The 14,813-nt window shown below is 40.9% G+C and overlaps 1 pseudogene across 1 annotated transcript; it reads left to right on the plus strand.

Annotated features, from left to right (window-relative positions):
* The first annotated feature begins 12,854 nt into the window (after window positions 1–12,854).
* Window positions 12,855–14,594, plus strand: LOC126950168 (elongation factor 1-alpha 1-like; annotated as a pseudogene). The gene has a single exon (XR_007724075.1). The product of XR_007724075.1 is annotated as an elongation factor 1-alpha 1-like (transcript).
* Window positions 14,595–14,813: the final 219 nt, after the last annotated feature.

Genomic DNA, 14,813 nt, shown 5'->3' on the forward strand with positions numbered 1-14,813 from the left:
AACTTCACTCACCTTGTAAAAATAGGTCAGCCACCAGCATTATTATAGGCACCATTACCATAGGTTGAGAAATTGGAGGCTGGAGGGAATCATTTCAGTTTGACACACTGCTTCTGATGTCCACTGAGCATCAGGTGCCCCTCTGGAGTCTGGGAATATGATGATGAAAAGACTCATTTTCTACCCCAAAAAGTTGGCTGTAAAGTTAGGAGGCATCTTTAGCTTGAAGTTCTCCCTGTATCTCCTGTAACATTCGCATGGCACAGATGGCCTCCGAGTAAAGTCCTAACATGGGTAATTTGTGTCTTCTTTCTTCTTTCCTTGGCCAGACCACATAACAACATGCAGACTTAATTTTCTTTGCTAAACATGTATACACTTTTTCTACATATGCTTTATATGATTTTTTCAGGGTCTCTGAAATAGCTAGAGAAAATTAGGCCATAAAATCAATGAATAAGATTGTAAATATATGATTCTCCTTTTGTAAACTCTAAAGAGCCATAATTAGATAAAAATGTCATTTCAAATTTTAGTCCCTGTTGGTACTACTAATTATTATTATTTTGTTAATTTGTATTCAAGTGTAGAAAATAAAGGCATACAGTAACTTGGATCCAGGAAAAAAGATAATGCAATTGGAAGAAAATGCACAGGCAATTTAAATCCAGCTGTTCGGAGCTTGAAATCCTTAAGTGTGGGAACAAACGATCTGTAGTCATTGAATTCTCAGATTTCAATTCATTAGAGCAGAATTTGAGTGTGAGCTTGAGACGATCAAGGGAAAGTCTATAGGGGAATTAGGATTACGTCAAAACGTTTGTAGTGTTGGACAAAGGCAAGTTCCCAAGGCACAATTTTAGCTTTTAAAGTAATTCTTTCTCTGAAGGACCTAATTTAGGTATTTTTTTTTTGTTTCCTGAAAAGAGTCAATGCTTTTAAAGTTAAGAAAGAAAAATAGTAGTTGTAATGGGGCAGGATCAATATGGATGTTAAAAATGGAAAAGTAAGCCAAAGTTAATATCACAATGTGATCAAAGCATAAAAATGTTTAAAGCCTTTTATGTGCTACTTCTGGCTCATCTGAATGCCAGGGCCAAGTCCAACCAATTAGCCAATACCATTTTGTAAACTGTTTTTCCTGTTTCCTTTCTGTATTTGCAGAGACTTAAAGTATACTGTTTAACCCAAAAGAATGGCTCTTATTGGGTAAGGACACGAGAGTTAGCCTCTTTGGTCAGATCCATTAACTGGAATGGGGTGGGTTTTCTATGACATGCAGGTGTTCGTAACTTGTGCATCTTGAGCATGGGACCCAGACTGTTGATGACAGAGTATGTAGAGTGTTTTCAGAAATCGGACTTGATAATACTGCTTTGAGTCTGGACAGAAGATAAGGTGCCTCCTTAAGTGGCTTTTTCATGTGATAAAGAAGGAAGTGCATGGAAATGGGATGTGCAAGTTCCAGCTTTTCTACTTGGACCAAAGACTAACCTGTTACTTCCTATGAACCTTAACTTTCTCATCTGTGAAATGAGAAAACTTACCATCATGTGGCTGACCAGGTGCTCCAATGTTCACGCGTCTACTCGGTGAGGTGTTGAAGGTGTACTCTGTGCCCTGTGCTCTTCCAGGGATATAGTGGCAAGCAGGACTGTGGCCCTTTTTTCACCGAGTTTATGCTCTCTCTGAGTGTGAGAAAGCAGAAAATAAACAGCAACAACAAAAAACTCCAAGTAAATACTTAAGATATTTTCAGAGGTGACTCAAGAGAAGTCAGACAGGTGCCAAACTGGTGGGAAGAGCATTTTAAGTAGAGGAAACAGAAACACCAAAGGCCCTGAGGCAGGAATACACTGAGAGTACATTTGGATAAGGTCAGTGACTCTCATACTTTGCTGCCTCATTATCCCCTGGGGCCTTGGTAAAACTCTGAACCTCTACCCCAAGGTTTAGACTCAGCAGATCTGGGTTAGGGCCCGAGAATCTACATTCTTTGTTGGACTCTCTGGTGCTGCTGGCATTGCTCCACATGCTGAGAAGCTTGGAGTAGAGGAAACCACAGAAGTCTAGTTCGGCTGACTGGAAAGGAGCAGGTGGAGAGGTGGGTAGGGAGACCTGTGAGGGAGGGGCTTGTGCAGGAAGGAGTTTGGGTTTTACTGATTGAAGTGGGAAGCCATTAGAGAGATCGCCCTGGTGCTTTGTGGAGAACAGTTCACAGCAAGAAAGCAGGAGGACAGGTTAGGGACTCTCACAGCAGTTTAGGCCAGCAGTTAGGACAGGTTGGGCTAGTGGTTAACAGTGGATGTGGTTGTTTTCAGTTATCTCTTGGAAGTAGAGGTGTCAGGGCTTGCTGATGACAGGATCAGGGATGTGAAGGAGAGAAATGAGCCAAGGACAGCTACCACATACGGAGCCTGGGCACCCTGCAGCTGGTCAAATGTGTGTAAGGACCGTTGACAGTCATGTGGTGGGGCAGGGGAGGGGCTGTTTCCCTTCTCTCCCAAACGTGGTGTGTAATAATAGCAAGACGTTCAAAGTGTGGTGAAGTAAGTCAACCAGGGGCTGGGCACTTTTCCTCTTTAAGACCTCAGCCTGCAGGTGACCAGACCTTCTGCAAAGCTCCGGTTGACGAGTTAGTTTTTCTCATGTGGTTCAATGACAGGACTGACAGAGACGTTGTTTTGACAAACTCTGCTCTCTTGGCTGTAATATTTCTTCTCCACATCAGAGTTCTGATGGATAGCTCTAATACCCACCCTTGAAGATTACTGGAGATAAATTTATGTCAGACAGTGTAACATAGAGGAAAAAGCATGGTGTTTGGAAGGCCAAACCTAGGATTGTATCTTTACTTCCTCCTCCAGACTGCAGGCATATTACTTAACTTCTCCATGTCTTCATTTTCTTATTTGAAAAATAGAGATAATAATGTCAAGTGATTTGCAGCATTTTGAAGATGAAAGAAGATAAATCATGTGGAGGATTTTTTTAATATAAAGGTTTATGTGAAAATAAGTTGTTTTATTATTATCAGTGTTTTCATTAGGATGTTGCAAAAGTGCTTGATGAATTGCAAATGACTCTGTAAATGGATGATGTTGCTATGAGTTTATAAATGTTCATAAATGGATGATGTTGCTATGAGTTTATAAAATTTTCAGACTAATTCACGAACTCTTGACTTGGGACTGTTCCTGTGTCTCATAGTTCACACATGCCCCGTCAGACAAATTGTCTGGTAGATTTGAATTTCTGCCATGGGTAATGAGTAGGTTTTGGAGAGTGGAACAAGGGTATCTTGGGTTTCACATTCCTCTGATTTCTCCAGAATATTTCCTGAGGACTGTGAAAGAAGGCAGTTCTAAATGCAAAGAAACTCTCGTATTGAAATGGTTTTGACATTCCAGGGAAAATCCACCAAATTAAGACAAGAACTGTGGTAGAGGGTGTGCACATTTTTATTGGTCCAACTGCTATAATTCTGGATACAGTTCATTCAAATCTGCAAATAATTTTAGGATTTGATTTGTGAAAAAAAATGTAGTAGCATGAGAAACCTCACTGGACTTGAGAGACAAAGGAACCACAAAAATGATGAATTCTCTGTTTATTATGGAGGGATCAAGTCTGGTGATAAATTCAGGTGGATGTGCAAGATAGTCAGTATCTCACATGATGTTCAATGATGCCAGCCTTCACACAGATGCCTTCTTTCTGACACTGTTGTTTCTCTGTGGCTGCCCTTTGTCGGGAACTGCCTATCATCATGATAACCACCTTTAACTGAAACTCACCATATGCCCACGGTGCCCATCATGCTGAGCTCTTTCCATGCTGTTTGTTTTTTCCCCCATACTATTGGTAATCCTGTCACCAACACTGTGAATTAGGGACCAGTGCAAACCTCATTTTAGAGCTGAGCAAGCAGAGGCTCCAATAAGTTGAAGAATTTGCTAGTGAGAGATGGAACCAGGGCTTGCCTTGGTCTGCCTGACTCAGACCTCTGTGATCCAGGAAGTGGGATCCAGGTGAAAGGTTTATTTTCTTCTTGGTGTGGCACGTATGAAATATTAGTCTTTATGTTTCTCTCTTTGGAGCTGGAAACCTGTGAATTACGACATCTTGTAGCTTCATACTCTTGGCCAGGCCCTAGTAGTGCCTGTGGCAGGAGGAGCAGTAGGGAGGGGTTCCTTGCTTAGGGTCCTCCTTGCAGACGATGACTTGGCCCCTTGGGTTGTGATCTCTCCCTCTCTGGCAGTCTTGGCTGTGAATCCATTGGGAAACAAGTATCTGTGGATATGCATGTGTATGCGTAAGTCACATAGAATCTTGGAGTCAGTACCTTTCACTCTTAGAATTAGTGCGTCCATTAAGAGATTTTCTTTTTCTTTTTTCTTTTTTTGAAGCAGAGTCTTGCTCGGTCACCCAGGCTAGAGTGCAGTGGCATGATTTTGGCTCACTGCAACCTCTGCCTCCCGGGTTCAAGCGATTCTCTTGCCCCAGCTTCCTGGGTAGCTGGGATTACAGGTGCCTGCCACAGTGCCTGGCTAATTTTTGTATTATTAGTAGAGACGGGATTTCACCATCTTGGCTAGGCTGGTCTCGGACTCCTGACCTCGTGGTCTACTCGCCTCAGCCTCCCAAAGTGCTGGGATTACAAGTGTGAGCCACTGCACCCAGTTTGAGATTTTCTTCTCATTTCAGTTTTCCTTACTTTCCAGTCCAGTATCCTAAACCTGCTGGGACTGGAGACTCAGGATGTATAAGGTAACTCCCTTTTTTTTTTTTTGAGACAGAGTTTCACTCTTGTTACCCAAGCTGGAGTGCAATGGCGTGATCTTGGCTCACCGCAACCTCCGCCTCCCGAGTTCAAGTGATTCTCCTGCCTCAGCCTCCCAAGTAGCTGGGATTACAGGTATGCGTCACCACGCCTGGGTAATTTTGTATTTTTAGTAGAGACAGTGTTTCTCCATGTTGGTCAGGCTGGTCTCAAACTCCCGACCTTAGGTGATCTGCCCTCCTCGGCCTCCCAAAGTGCTGGGATTACAGGCGTGAGCCACTGCAGCTGGCCAAGAGAACCCTTTTAAACTGTGAATGACTCTGAATGCTGCTAAGTTCTTTTTATAAGTTCCTCTTCTTGGCCACCTTTCTTTATCTTATGTTTTATTTATTTCCTTGAATATGTTAAATCGACAAAATCCAAAAAATAAAGAAAAACTGTTTATCTTCTCTATTTTGGTTCCATGAAAAAGTTGGTTCAAATCATTCAGTCTGGCATTACTGGAAATCTCTTAACAAGATTTACAGAGCTGCCACCCCAGTGAATTCCACCCCACTGAATTCATTGTTCATTGAGAGAGATTAGAAAATGAAGATACCATGCCCCTTGGCTTCCCTTCTAAAGGAGACACTGGGAAAGGAGAGGTAAGTCTAGTCTATCATTAGTTTCTTAATTTTCTCATATTGATTTAGATTGAAGAGTTTGCTTACTTTCTTTAACAATTATGCACTTTTTGTTATATTAGTTTAATTTTTAAATTGAAATCTGTATATTAAACATGGAGGAAAAAAAGAACACGTGCACAAAATGGGAAAGCCTCCAAATAACGGCAACCTGCCTGCCTCTGTTAAGCGGTGTTTATAGCCATATCTGTGCCTGTCATCCACACCAGGGTGGGTGATGTTGCTCTTGACACACCCATCCTCTGGCATTGACTCCACTCCTGGGATAGGCTGCATTGAATTGAAGGCAGCGGCAGCAGCATCAACAGGGAACTTGTTAGAAATGCAGGCTCTCCACCTCCCCCTGCACTGGGAATCTGACACTTTGCGGGTGCGACCCAGCAATCTGCACTCTGTCAAACTCGTGAGGTGATGCCTGTGCATGTGCAACTTGGAGCACACAGTCTGACCTCAGGTAATCGCGGTGATCCCAGCCGCATTCATTTCTTGGGGCTGCCAGAACAAACTACCACAGACGGAACAGCTTCAGAAGAAATACGTATTCTCTCCCAGTTGTGGAGGCCGGAAGCCTGAGATCAAGATGTTGGCAGAACTGGTTTCTTGTGAGACTGAGGGAAGGATCTGTTCCAGGCTTCTCTTCTTGGCTTGTAGGTGGCCATCTTCTCCCTGTGTCTCTTCTCATTGCCTTCCTTTAAGTGTGCCTGGGTCCAGGTTTTTCCATTTCATAAGGACGCAGTCACGATAGATTAGTGGCTACCCTCATGATTTTTTTCTTAACTAATTACGTCTGCAACAATCTATTTCTAAATAAGGTCACACTGGGGGTTAGGACTTCTGGAACTGGAGGGGACACAAGTCAACCCATAATGCCATCCCTTGCCAGTGGGAAGCTCAAGGACCAGGCAAATGCTTAGCAGAGCGTGGCTTTCCCTGAGTCTACGGTTCTTGGCTGGGCAAGTATATTCTTTTTTAGCTTGATTTTATTTTTTATTTAGCAATATATTATATACTTCTTTCAAAGTCGATAAATATTTTTGGGATTTGGGGACTGAACAGACACTCGAGGATTCATGCACCCCCTGATGTGTGTGCATATTTTTGTATATGCATTCATAGACTGAGAATGCATATCTGCTACTTTGACACTTACCATATCATAATTTAACATTGCTTTTTCATTTGGAAAATTTATGTTGTCATTTTTTCCTATTAAAATTATAAATAGTAAATTTTTGCCTAAATGTACTGCTGTACTTTTATGAACACTTCTGAATATATCTTTAGGAAAACTTCCAAAAATGTAAATTTGCAATGAAAAAGTACACTTGAATTTAAGGTTCCAAATGTCCACTCAGAAAGCCTGTGCCAGTTTGTGTCCCTTTAAACACGTAGTATCCGAGAATGCATTTTTGTTTTCATACGTTAGACTTTATTCCTTTTTCACTCTATACCAATTTGCTTAGCTAAATAAAAAAGATTTCATTTTTATGTGCATCTTTGATAATAAGTGGGCCTCAATTTCTCCAATGTGTGCTGGCCATGTGGACAGCCTATTTCTACACTTCGCCTATGATTCTGCTAGGACAGTTATCTTTCCCTTCTTGATTTGTGAGAGCTTTTTTACATCAAACGTTTATCACAAATCTGCATCACAAACTTATTTTCTTTTTGTTTTCTGTTTTAATTTTGCTCCTTTGGCAATATGTAACATTTTGTTCCTTTTGCAAAAATGCTTCAGAAGGCATTTCTCAGTCCATATAGAATAATTTTAAAAAACCATCTGACTATTTGTTAAAATTAATTATTTTATTATAATCATAAGTTTGAATAATAATGCGTGAGGAAAGTTCTAATAGATTGTCATGAGTTGCTTTTGAATCACATGTCTTTGGACTTTATAAACATCTGCTACAAGAAAAGTTTGACACCATTAGTTGGTTATTAATAAAATAAGTCAAACCTTCATGCCTTTAGGTTATTTGATGCAACTCCATTAAACTGAAGACCCCACACTCCTATCAAACAGATCAGATGCTTTTAAAGTGGGAAAAATACTTCTTGTGGAAATAGTAGATCTGGTTTGTTATTAGTGAAAAGAAGATCATTTCTATTTGAACAAGTTGTCGACCAGAGATCCTGCAAGATGTGCTTTGCTGAGCAGAAAATTGCTCTCAATGAACAGACTGTGAATGTCAGTTCTCAAACTGTTTCACCAAAGAACTTCATCAACATATACACACACATTCATGCACACAATTTACAGATTGGTTGATCATTTTGCTCTAAGAAATTTAATTGACTTCAAAGCCAATTGAAATGCAGCATAAAAATGATTTTTCACTAATAATGGATATTCCCTAGTTTTCCCTGGTGCAACAAGGAAACAAACAAAATCACAATCTTACTTTCGTAAGGTCCTACCTACTACCAATAGCAGCCACGTTTTATACTGCCTTTGCCAGCTGAAGCCCTAACTGCTGCAATTTTTCACTGGAGAGCACTCCAAACCACCCGGTTTGATTATGCTTTATTGTTTTTTTTCTGGAAATTTCTTCTGTAGTAATATATCAAGCTGCCAAAAAAAACATGCCAAAAATTATTCTCGAGGCTTCATTCTTCTGAGTCTGGGTCTCTAAGCTGCAGCATCCATTATTTATCTTTAGAAGTCAGAATCACACCTGGAGAAGCAGGTTCTACACTTAGTGCATGTGGCATCTGGGGTCTCTCCAGAGCTGCCCATCCAGGGAGCCAGTCTTGCAGTTCTTTCAGGAAGTAACGCAACGTAAACTCCATGGCTCCCTTTTCTGAATTTATTCCATGTGCGTCTACAAATGCCTGGGCAGTAGCTCCGACTGGAGCTTGGCCTGTCTCCATTGTTTTTGTTTCCAGGTTCATTAGCAATGACATTTCCATACACTAACGTACAGCACAACATATGAATCACCAGGGTAACTGAAATGCAAAGGGAAAACAGCTCATGACTTTGAATCGACTTTAAAGAAACAGTGGAGCCTCAGTGAGACACGGGGACCTGGAATCATTGATCTTTACCCTCACGAGTGTGTGCTGACTGTTCCAGGTCTGGAATGTTTCACGTCTGAAGCTAGGTCAGACCCTCGTCTAAGGATTGATCTAAGAAGAGCATTATTGGCATTTACTTTTTCCAGATCACTTTTACAGGGCTGCTGTGTGGCAGCCAGGTGCTCAGAAAGCGTTTCTTGGATGAGTAGATGGTGCAGTTTCTTTCTTGTCAAGAAGCGGTTGGAAGCATATTCATGCAATGGTTGAAAATGTCAAGATGAATCCAGCCCTGTAAAGAGAAGGACACTAACGCACAGTCTCAGTCTGCTGTAGCTCCTCAGAGGCCAAAAGCAATCAGTGAATCAAACTATTTTTCCAAAATGCATTTCTTGAGAATTAGTTTTATAAACTCAATTCCTATCAGAGATTGAAGTTTTGGGGCAGGGAGAGGTTCTCAGCAAAATGTCAGAATATATGAGGGTGACCAAAATGCAGTGAGGCAGTGGCAGCGTAGCTTCCGGGAATAGTCCATGGCTCTAAGAACGAAGCCCTTCCTGGCTCTCCGCCTCCTAACATGAGTATTTAGAAGTTGTGTTTCTAAAGCACATTCCTAACCACTCTACCAGCATCCCAACCCATGCCTGAGTCCTTCAGGATACATTTTAAAGTCAGTTATCCTTTAACTTGTGTTTACTTAACTGTGTAAGTGCAGGTGGTGCAAGGAGTTAAAAGTTGTTTTGTCCATTCCACCCAGGAGCTTGTGTTCAGTCTAGTGGCTAGTGCTAATAAGTTAAAAAAAAAAAAAAGAAGATACGTTATCACCTATGTATTGAGTGACATACAGAAAACTGAAGAATTCTTGATGCACAATGAAAGTTCACCCATCTCAGATTTAGGGCCAAGAAATCTTCTCGGATAAAGTGCCTTCTAAGCTGAGTCTAGATGCTGGGTGGGACTGAGCCAGGAGGGTATGGGTGTCTGGAAGGAGTCAAGTCTCTTTCTCTCTAGGGCTAGCCTGGAACCTCTCAGATTTGCCATTACGAATAAGGGTTTTTGCTTAGAGATATGGACCAGACCTGCATCCCACTCTATGGGCCTTTTCAGGCATTTGTACCAGGGGAGGTGGCTGTGGGTGGGTTTGGCATCATAAATCCTCAGGGCCGACCGGGCTATCCCACATACCATCTACATGAATTTGAACAAATCTCTGCTGCGTTTAGTATCTTAGCTTCCTCATCTGCAGAGTGAAAGAATTGAACCACATAATTTCTATGGGGATTTCCAGCTTTTACTGGCATCATTTGGAAATGTGAACTATGACATTGGCTACTGGAGCTGCCAGGCCTAGAACTCTTTCTTTTCCTCTGCCTTGGGCTGGGGTGATGTACTTAAGAGTGCAAATGGCCACGTTGACACTAATCGTATGTATAAAAATCAAATTTAAAATTGTTCACTCATATCTTCATCTTAGAATGTGGAGAAGAGACTTTTGTCCTGGATTAGATTTACAGTCACAGATTTTCAAGTGGGAAAAGCTCAAGGATGGTTTCATCCAATACCCCATTCACAGGTAAGGAAACTGGTATAGAGTGAGGCAACCTGGGCAGAGACCAAACAAGAGATGAGCCTGCAGCTCCTGGTTCCTTCTACAGGGAAAACAAAACATGTTCACTTAAATATTATCTATGTGATCCTTAAAACGTACCTATGACATCTTTAGGAAAATCTTCCTCCTACCTTGTGGACATCAATGCCTGCAGGGGCTGAGAAATGTGCCCACATCTCACTCACAAGCTGTCCAGAGGACCCAGCGCTCCTGAGACAACTGTCTATTCCTTTCGCCACTTTAATATCACTTTAAACTATATGTTTTCCTTAAAATGTAATTTTAAAATAGTTTTACTTCTGTTTTAATGTCATAATTTACAGCTACAACTTGAATTTCTATTACAAATTTCTTTCTCCTGTCACAACTGTCTGAAATCATCCAACTGTGTAAGCGTGTGAAAAGCCATTGATGTATCTCTAAAGCCAAAATATGGTTTCCATTGGTTTGGAAAATGAAACATGTCCTTTAATTTAAGCCCATATGTGGAGCATAAAAATGTGTTTCCCTTGAGCTGGCTTTCTTGGAATTCTCTTTCGAGTAATGCTCAATTCCAATTATACATGGATGCTTTTTTTCAGTAGACTCTTTTGAAAGTTTAATTAGAGATGCAACTCCAAATGAATGAACTCACGGCTTCAAAGACTTTGGAAAATATGTAGTGAGGTCCAAATGGCAACTCATAGTGAGCTTGATTATGTGACAGGCTGGAAACAAAGGCCTGGCCCGAGGCGTCTATTGGTGCCACAGAGGCATATAAGGACAGAAGCACTAGGAAAAAAGTGCTCTGGGTTTTTATTCACACGGATCTATCTAGTTCATATACAATGAACCAACAACTGACTGAAGTCTCCCCTAGAGGCTAGAGTAAATGAGATGAGGGAAAACACTTGAAAAGATTTTTGTTCAATTGTTGGTTTGTTCTGTCTGAACTGCTTAGATCCATGTGAGTAAAAACCCGGAGAGCTTTTTTCCTCGATTTTCGTTTTGAATTTGTCAAATGGGAGATGGTGAGTGAAAATCTGGAAAATGAAATTCACATTCAAAATGAAAATCTGGAGAAGGAAATTGACTCCCTTGGGTTCACATTGTAAAGTAGTACCTCAGCCCAGGCTCCTGGGTTCTGATCCCACTCCTCTGTTACCCTGCAATTATTTCCTATTTATGTTAATCCCACCCCAAAGTTGGGGAATAGTATAGAATCTCTTCTTGTTTCCTCAGACATATAATTCATATGAAACAAATTTGAAACAGATTTTTAGGGAAATGGGGAAAATTCTGCACGAAAAGGTAACAACCACAGGCTGCTGTGAGCTAAGTAATTTCAGCTGATCAAGAGCACATGGAGGGTGACTGAAGACTGACAGCTTCCTACCTACAACAGTCTTTTACAAGGAAAACGGTGGTGATGTTTCCATGGTATCTCTAAGACCTCCTCAGTGCTAGTGCAGAGAGAAGGGCAAGCAGGAAGGTCAGATGAAAGAGTCCCTTGGAGTAGAAGCCCATCTAACAGGGGATGGGAGTGTCAGCTTCTTGTCCATCTGGGCTTGGCAGGGCCTCTTGCCAACTGATAAGTTTTTTTTTTTTTTTTCTTTTTGACGGAGTTTTGCTCTTGTTGCCTAGGCTGGCATGCAATGGCGCTATCTCAGCTCACTGCAACCTCCACCTCCCTGTTCAAGTGATTCTCCTGCCTCAGCCTCCCAAGTAGCTGGGATTACAGGCATGTGCCACCATGCCTGGCTAATTTTTGTATGGCTAATTTTTATATTTTTAGTAGAGATGGGGTTTCACCATGTTAGTCAGGCTGGTCTCGAACTCCTGACCAGGTGATCCACCTGTCTTGGCCTCTCAAAGTGCTGGGATTACAGGTGTGAGGCACTGCACCGGCCCACTAACTCTTTATCTCCCCCTTGATCATGACCATGGAACCACATCTCTAGGAAGGAACCAAAAGAGAAAAGCCACAGAACTGATAAAAATCCACTTTAGTATTAGAGGAGATGTTTCCATAAACATTTATTTACTAAAAGAAAGTATTGAAATTTTTAGAGTACTTCAAGTTAAAAATCCTAGTTAAAAAAAATTAGGGAATTTAAAAGAACTAAGAGTAAAAATTAGAATTCAAAAATTAGAAGATGAGATTAGGAAAGATGGATTGAGATCCTAAAAAATGAGCAAGGCAGTGCATAGCAGATTCAATACTACAGAAAATATAATAATTGAAGTTAAGTACTAAAAGTATTAAGAGTTAAAACATTTTTTCAAAATATTTTTTGAAATGGAAGGTATATGTAATGTAAACATATTAATAGTGGTCTAAAATTCTGTATTATACCAATAAGTATTGAAATTTAGAAACTGGAAAACATTCTCAATTTCTAATGTTACACAGAAAGGATATAATACAAAAGATTAAATTATTCTCCATATAAGGGGAAGGAGTTTTCGCCCTTGCCACTTACCCTGAATAACGAGCACTAAATCAGAGAAATACAGTCTCAACTTTTTAAAAAATTAATGATATGCAGTAAAATACACAAAGTTTATTTAATTTCCTTTTGTTGAGAAGAAAGAACAAAAATATATTATGGGTAAAATAAAAGCAAATCAGGTATAAATTTCCTTTTAAGCACTGCTTTCACTGCAGCCATAAATTTTGGCATGTTGTGTTTTTGTTTTAATTAATCTCAAAATATTTTCGAATTTCCCTTGAGATTTTTTTTGACCCATTGTGATTTGAGAATATGTTATTGCAGCTTTTTTTCCGCAGCGGGTTTGCTGCCAGAACACAGGTGTCATGAAAACTACCCCTAAAAGCCAAAATGGGAAAGGAAAAGACTCATATCAACATTGTCATCATTGGACACGTAGATTCAGGCAAGTCCACCACTACTGACCATTTGATCTACAAATGCGGTGGCATCAACAACAGAACCATTGAAAAATTTGAGAAGGAGGCTGCTGAGATGGGAAAGGACTCCTTCAAGTATGCCTGGGTCTTGGATAAACTGAAAGCTGAGCGTGAACATGGTATCACCATTGATATCTCCTTGTGGAAATTTGAGACCAGCAAGTACTATGTGACTATCATTGGTGCCCCAGGACACAGAGACTTCATCAAAAACATGATTACAGGGACATCTCAGGCTGACTGTGCTGTCCTGATTGTTGCTACTGGTGTTGGTGAATTTGAAGCTAGTATCTCCAAGAATGGGCAGACCCGAGAGCATGCCCTTCTGGCTTACACACTGGGTGTGAAACAACTAATTGTTGGTGTTAACAAAACGGATTCTACTGAGCCACCCCACAGCCTGAAGAGATATGAGGAAATAGTTAAGGAAGTCAGCACTTACATTAAGAAAATTGGCTACAACCCCGACACAGTAGCATTTGTGCCAATTTCTGGTTGGAACGGTGACAACATGCTGGACCCAATGCTAACACGCCTTAGTTCAAGGGATGGAAGGTCACCCATAAGGATGGCAATGCCAGTGGAACCACGCTGCTTAAGGCTCTGGACTGCATCCTACCACCAACTCGTCCAACTGACAAGCCCTTTTGCCTGCCTCTCCAGGATGTCTACAAAATTGGTGGTATTGGTACTCTTCCTGTTGGCTGAGTGGAGACTGGTGCTCTCAAACCCGGTATGGTGGTCACCTTTGCTCCAGTCAACATTACAACTGAAGCAACATCTGTCGAAATGCACCATGAAGCTTTGAGTGAAGCTCTTCCTGGGGTCAGTGTGGGCTTCAATGTCAAGAATGTGTCTGTCAAGAATGTTCATCGTGGCAATGTGGCTGGTGACAGCAAAAAACCCCACCAATGGAAGCAGCTGACTTCACTGCTCAGGTGATTATCCTGAACCATCCAGGCCAAATAAGTGCTGGCTATGCCCCTGTATTGGATTGCCACACAGCTCACATTGCATGCAAGTTTGCTGAGCTGAAGGAAAAGATTGATTGCCATTCTGGTAAAAAGCTGGAAGATGGCCCTAAATTCTTGAAGTCTGGTGATGCTGCCATTGTTGATAAGGTTCCTGGCAAGCCCACGTGTGTTGAGAACTTCTCAGACTATCCACCTTTGGGTCACTTTGCTGTTCGTGATATGAGACAGACAGTTGCGGTGGGTGTCATCAAAGCAGTGGACAAGAAGGCTGCTGGAGCTGGCAAGGTCACTAAGTCTGCCCAGAAAGCTCAGAAGCCTAAATGAATATTATCCCTAAAACCTTCCACCCCACTCTTAATCAGTGGTGGAAGAAAGATCTCAGAACTGTTTGTTTCAATTGGCCATTTAAGTTTAGTAGTAAAAGACTGGTTAATGATAACAATGCATCGTAAAATCTTCAGAAGGAAAGGAGAATGTTTTGTGGACCACTTTGGTTTTCTTTTTTGCGTGTGGCAGTTGTAAGTTATTAGTTTTTAAAATCAGTACTTTTTAATGGAAACAACTTGACCAAAAATTTGTCACAGAATTTTGAGACCCATTAAAAAAATTTAATGAGGAAAAAAATATGCATATGCTATTGCATTTCCACTCATATGTAAATTTCTCAAATTTCCTTCCATTATTTATTTTTTAACTTAATTCCATTGTGGTTGGAAAACATGCTTCCTGTGATTCAAGTCCGTTTAAATTTACTTAGACGTGTTTCGTGGCTGAGCATATGATCTATCCTGGAGAATATTTCATGAGCATGTAAGAAGAATGTGTATTCTCTTGT

Source organism: Macaca thibetana, chromosome 3 (assembly GCF_024542745.1).
Source record: "Macaca thibetana thibetana isolate TM-01 chromosome 3, ASM2454274v1, whole genome shotgun sequence".
Lineage (NCBI taxonomy): Eukaryota > Metazoa > Chordata > Mammalia > Primates > Cercopithecidae > Macaca > Macaca thibetana.